Raw genomic sequence first — 6,338 nt, 5'->3', positions numbered from 1 at the left:
GATGATTACAAATTTTTGCGCACTTTTAACTTCGTCGCCTTCTCCAACGAGTCTTGCTCCGGAGTAGATGCATTTCTTTTGCTAGCTCTCACTGGTGACACTGCCCGCCACTCATTGCCTTAGTTTTTTTGAGGAGGCCAGAGTCACTTTTAGACTGCAACAGACTAGCCTTCCATTGTGCAGTACCATCAGGAGTCATCCGAGTATGAGATAGTAACACAACTGGCTTATTTGCATTTTTCTTTTCCACTGAGACATGTCCTGAAAAGTTTTGCTAGAGTACTGCACCTGTACCAGCCCCCATGCTCTGCTGAGTATCAGCGGCCCGTGGTAGGACCGACTGGTTGGTCGTGATATTGCCCAGGTGATGGTCAGTAGGTGTACCAGCAGCCGCCTTGTTCTTGTGCTGTCCACTTAGCGCAACTGAGGCATTGGGCAGCCTATCAAACATTTGACCAGCTGGTGGATCTCCTGTTTTGTTAGCATCATGATCCATGTTTTTCGGTTCCTTCTCCTCCGAGGCTTTGTCCTTGTCCATGGTAGAGTCCATGTCAATGACTTGGGGCTCACCATTAGACATATCCTTCTCAACTCTGAATTGTATCTCATATACAAAATCCCCAATGACTACATCCACATGGTTTGGGATGAGGTCAGGATTTAGCACTGCTACTTTTATTCTTGCTCTGCCATATTTCTTTGTGAATTTCATATCAACAAGCCCGAGATACCCCTAAAATTGAGCCAATTGCCTAGATAATAGGAAATTCCCGTAACTCCTTTGGGAGCCCTCTGAACTGCACCCAAACCTTGTCAATCTCATATTTAAAAACATCATTTTCGGCTCCTTTCTCGAACCGAATCTTTCCTTTCACTGTCTTTGTGTCCATTGGGCCCCAATTCACCATGTGGTTGAGCACTTCAGAAGATGGGAAATTAGTGAAAAAGGCATCGTTGCCTTTCTCTTCAATCACCCAACTATTCCTAGGCAGTAGTTTGTCAAGTTCCACTGCTAACTGGTCAGCAGTAAAAGAACCCTCCAAAACACATACCATAGCGGATTTGTCATCAGAAGCAATTTTTGGATTCTCAACAACAGGTATGAAATAAAAGCCCAGGCCTTCTACAGCATATCCACAAGGTATAGCAGTAGAGTTCAAATTCTTCAGATTTGGACATATTTTTTTAACATGATCACCAAAGCATAATTCACAACTAAGAACAAGCCGTACAAACTGAAATCGTATGCCCTTTAGTGTGGCATCGATAGCAGTAAGGTTTACCCTTGCTTTTTTGAGTTCCTCCTTTCTAGGATAACTCTGGCACATCACTCATAATAACTGTAGAATTGGATCCTTGGTGGGGCAGTGTCTGTCGCAAGAGTTTCAGCTGATGCCGAGTGCTGACTTGTTCGAAGTAGTCGAGGTCGCCTGCTGCGATGACCCCATTGCTGGTGTCGGTTGGGGAGCAGCCCCCTGCGCACCTACCAACGCCTGCCCCCCTGGATCGAGTTTGGGAGAGGGGGTGGCCCTGCTGGTTGCTGCGGCATGTGGCTGCCTCCCAGCTCCTGCGACGAAGATGGTTGGTAGCGGGGGCGGCTAGGGTTTGGCCAGCCCCCACGACCTCTGCCTCCGCTGAACCCTCCTCCATTGCCGCCCTGTGGACTCCCGCCCCGGCCCCCGCCAAAGCCCTGGTTGAAGTAGCCGAAGCCACCGTATCCCTGACCCCAGGCCTCGACCACGTGGGGGAAACTGGTCAGCGGCCATGGCCCCGTCCGTGTCCTGGGTCAAAACTCGGGTGAAACCTAGGGTTGTACCCCGCCCCCCTTCCTCCTCCACGAGCGCCATGATCACCACCATGACCTGAACCCTACGCCGCCATCTGTTTGCCTGCTCGCACGACGTCTGCGAACGAAGGTCGCGATGGCGTCGTATACACTGCTGGCGGCGGCTTAGTTACGATAGGACTTCTCCTCGTCCCTGTCCTCCTGAATAACGCACATAGTCCCTTCGTGGGCCAAAAAAACTTTCCTGACCCGATTTGCACCCGTTCAGCACATCCAGAGAAAGCACGCACCGTTCCCCCCTCCGCACCGATCCGAGCGCACGCGATCGCGGCCTCGGTCCATAGCGTCGAACGAGGAAGCGGATGGAATAACGTATCATGATCCTGGATTTTCGTTTTTTCAAAAAAAAATTTGAATCTTCCTGTGACCTCGCCGGAACAGTCCTCGTCGGCGATCTAGGGTACCGTGGAGACTTTCCCGAGCCACCACGAGTTCCCAGGTCACGGTGGCTGGCCTTGGCAAGGAAGTCGCCTAGCGTTCTTGGCGGAGACACACGCGGAGCGGGCAGCGGCCCTTGCCATGGCTCGCCAACGAGCTTCCTCTTGATCAAAGATTCAACGATAGCCCTAGGCAGAAGAAGATCGCGAGGTAACGAAGCCTTACCTGTGTCTAGAACCTGTTCCACCGTAGCTAACTGATCGATCGTGAAGCCGGCGTCCAAGGCTTCCTTAACGAACTCCGGCGTGGAATGGTTGTGAACCTTCGGTTCGTCTTCTTCCGATTCATCAGAATCACCTCCCGATGCCCAGAACTTGGACTTCAGTGGGGAGGCCTTCTGGACACCATGTACCGGTGTCGGTTTCCGGGACACCTCCGCGGCCATGGCCACGAAGCTGGACAAAGCTTCACGCCCCTCCTTGCGACGTCGATCTTCATCTCCTCCTCTCCTCCCAACGCCATCTGGATGCGGTCCAGGTCGTATAACCTGCTTGACCGCCGGCGCCAAAGTAAGTCTCCTTCCCCTCGTGATCCAAGGCTGTACCTGTACTACGTGTGGTCTGTACTCTCGACGCCGGCGAGGGGCCGTTGCGGCGAGAGCGCGGCGGCTGCTCTCGATGATTGACGTAATTTATTCGTCCCTCCGACGCGCGGCTGCCTCCATACTGCTACTACTTGGTCACTAAAACAACATTGTTGCTTATCAAGTTCATTCAAATACTAAAGGAGAACTGCTACATCTAATTAAACACTTGGCGGTAGATATATGTACCATGGAGCGATTATTGCTCCTGGAAAAATAATTTTTTTGTGCGCTGAAAAACAACGAAGTAAATTGATTATATCGGTCACCCGACTGACAAATAAAATTGTGCCGTCTGTCTCCCAACCGAATGTATTTTCCGGACCTTACCTTACAGGGAATTTTCTAGTCGTTAAGTTTTGTGATATCTCAGGTGCAAGGTTAAATACTTTTCATATCAGTAGCCGCACAAGGAAAAGCCAACTAGAGAAAAAGCAGGTTCTTGAGCCTTTTCTGTGGGCCTAGAGACGGGAACCAAAGCAAAGGACGAAACAGATAATGGGCCTGTTCGACAGGACTGAAAAATACTGTTCTAATTTATTGTTGTGAGAAAAAAATACTGTTCTGTATTAACTGTTCTGGCAGAACGTTAACCGCACTATATGCGCACATTTAAGCGTCAGGGCTCCAGAGTTGGAAATTCAAGGTTCACCCAACTCGAGAGGCTGCAAGTACAGGATTACTAGAGCACACCTCTGCTTTGGTTTTTGCCCGACGGACGCCAGATATGGACTCCAAATTATGGTTAGTTAATAACCGATACCGATGGTTGTGCGCCTCAGAATCCCCATGAAAGTGAAGTGAAAGCAAACGAGTAACACCACTGTTTCTTTAACCAAAGCAATGTTGTAGTGGTGTAAATAGATCGGATAGGGATGGATATATACGGCTACGGCTACAAATAGCTATAATTTGGATTCGGATTCAGGTGTAAATTGGACCAATCAAAATAGTCTCTATGTAAACTAAGCCAAGATTTGTTCATACATTAACCATGCAAAGAGGATATGTGAATGCTTTCTTTATTCTGTATAGAGTGCATATCAAGACAAATTGTATTAGGTCCAATATTTGGGTCTCGTTTGTTATTGTAAATTATGTTCCCTGCTACATAGGCGCATTGGCATGGTTTCCCCTCTCCTTGCTCCAACAGGAAGAAGAGGAGACTGAGATGCTGTTGTCAAGAATAGATAAAAAGAGAGGGTTCTAGTTGAGAAAGTGCTAGAGAGAAAGAAAATAAAGAAGGGCTAGATTGGTTAGTAATAGTTCAAGGTTCCCTATGCAACATACCTATTAGGTCAGTCTCAGTGAGAGGTTTTATGGGAGTTTCATGGCATTAAATGAGCTGACATGGCATAGTATAGATGAAGGGAGAGATGCTAGAAAATTTATGGGATGAAATGAGTCTCATGAGGATGAAACTTGTCAACACCGTTTCTAACACATGTGAGTCTTGGAAACCGGGACATGAAACTCTCACTGAGACTAACCTTAGCTGTAATAAATCGAAGAAAACACGAAGAATGGTGAAATAAATTTTGTTAGAATTGAATTAACTGTAACTACACAATAGAAGTCGTCAATCACATGTTGCATACTTTATATTTCTTGGGTAAATGCATTTAGTAAAACCATAGCCTAATTTTGTAAGTAGTTCTTCTCCTCAATAAATCCCATAAAATTACATCAAGTTAATAACATGAATTCCACGCTAGCATAAAAGTTTAGCACCTAAAAAAGCTCAAATGATAATGCAAAAAATAAAATAATGTTTTTGTCAGCTTTAGGATAGTTTGACTAGGACAAATCAAAATCCATTAGATAGATAGACAAATAGATAGATAGATACATAGATAGATAGATAGATAAACACTAGATATATAGACAGAGAATTACATAATAATATTTTCAAACAGATTAAGGACAGCAGCAAAAGGACTAATATGGCCTTCATTAAACTTGTCCTACATGTGCATCGGTTGACTGGTTCGTATCGTTGTTGGTTCGTGAAGAAGTACTGCTAGCTGGTTTATGTGAGAGAAAAATACTGTTCCGGCTGAAAATTTACGATCGTTTACGACAAGCCACAGCCAAACGAACAGGCTGTATGTATGGCAGCTATGCCTGCCTTGCATGTGTCAATGGTAATTCATTATAAATGTGCATGCTAGTATGCTAGCATTTATTTCCACTAACTGTGCACACAAATCAGGTGGAAGTGTAGTATAGCTATTCTGTTCACCATTTAAATCCCCTAGAAAGTCAAACATAGTTGTATTTTGAGCACATTTTAAATGATAAATGAAGCTACATTCTGAGATGGAGGGAGTAGTGTGTGTGTGGCTAGAACACTGAATGTACCGAGGCCTAAGAAATCACTATAAATATTGAGCATGTATATGCTCTTTTCCTCACACCAAATAACCATGGCATCTAACAAGATTGTAGCGGTGCCTGTTGTTTTCGTCCTCGCCTTGCTCCTTGTGGCCTATTGTCGGTAACTAAAACAACCTTTCTGCTTATGAAGTTCGTTGAAATACTAAAGGAAAAACTACTCCTATGGCCCCGTTCGGCTGACCTTAAAAGTCGACTTGTTTGGTTTTTTTTTTCAACTGGAACAGTATTTTTTCTCACAACAATTCAGCCGGAACAGTGTTTTTCAGCCAAATTTAGCCAAACGAACGGGGCCTACCACCTCTACCATATGGAGCTATTACTGTGAAGCTCTGTTCAAGAGTATATGTGATGCATATATATGGTCCTAAACACCGAGCGGGTTATGATTGTACGTAGGTGCGGAGGCAGCTATCTGCCGTAGGCGTAATGGTTTTTACCACGGACGATGCATGAGCAATAAGGACTGTGCAAACTCATGCGTTCAACATGGCCTCGGTGTCGGCGGGTATTGCAAGGGCCGGATCCCGTTTAGCCAACAATGCATGTGTACCTTTGAATGCCCGCCGGGAGGTGGTCCGCCAGGAGCCGATTCGCTACGAGTCAAGAAGCCACTATCCGGCGAGCGCAAAGTTGGCATCTGGGGATGAACTGCCATTCGGCATTCCAAATTGAAAGTATCCAACTGAGTATTTATGCGCAGTTGAGCGATGTAATAAGAGCAAACACATGCATATATATGCACATGCATGCATGTTTTAAGACATCATGTGGAAGTAGTGATATACGAATAAAACAAAGGCACGATACTTTTTTTTAGGTAAACTTCGGGCGATTAAATAAACACCCCCCCCCCCCCCCATTCCATATTCCACAGATTCCGGCAAGCCGATGGGTGGAAGGGGCGGAGCCCTCCAAGTTACGAGTGATTACGATTACATCACGAGTAAAATGCACCGGAGGTCAATTAACTTTCGTTGAGGTGTCATCTAGGTTCATCAACTTTGAAACTGCATTTTTAGGTCCATGAACTTTTAAAATGGTTCACTGCAGGTCCATGCCACTTATTTAACCTTA

This window comes from Miscanthus floridulus, chromosome 6 (genome assembly GCF_019320115.1).
Source record: "Miscanthus floridulus cultivar M001 chromosome 6, ASM1932011v1, whole genome shotgun sequence".
In the NCBI taxonomy this organism is placed as follows: domain Eukaryota; kingdom Viridiplantae; phylum Streptophyta; class Magnoliopsida; order Poales; family Poaceae; genus Miscanthus; species Miscanthus floridulus.
The sequence above is the reverse complement of the archived record's forward strand: the minus strand, read 5'-3'. Positions refer to the sequence as shown.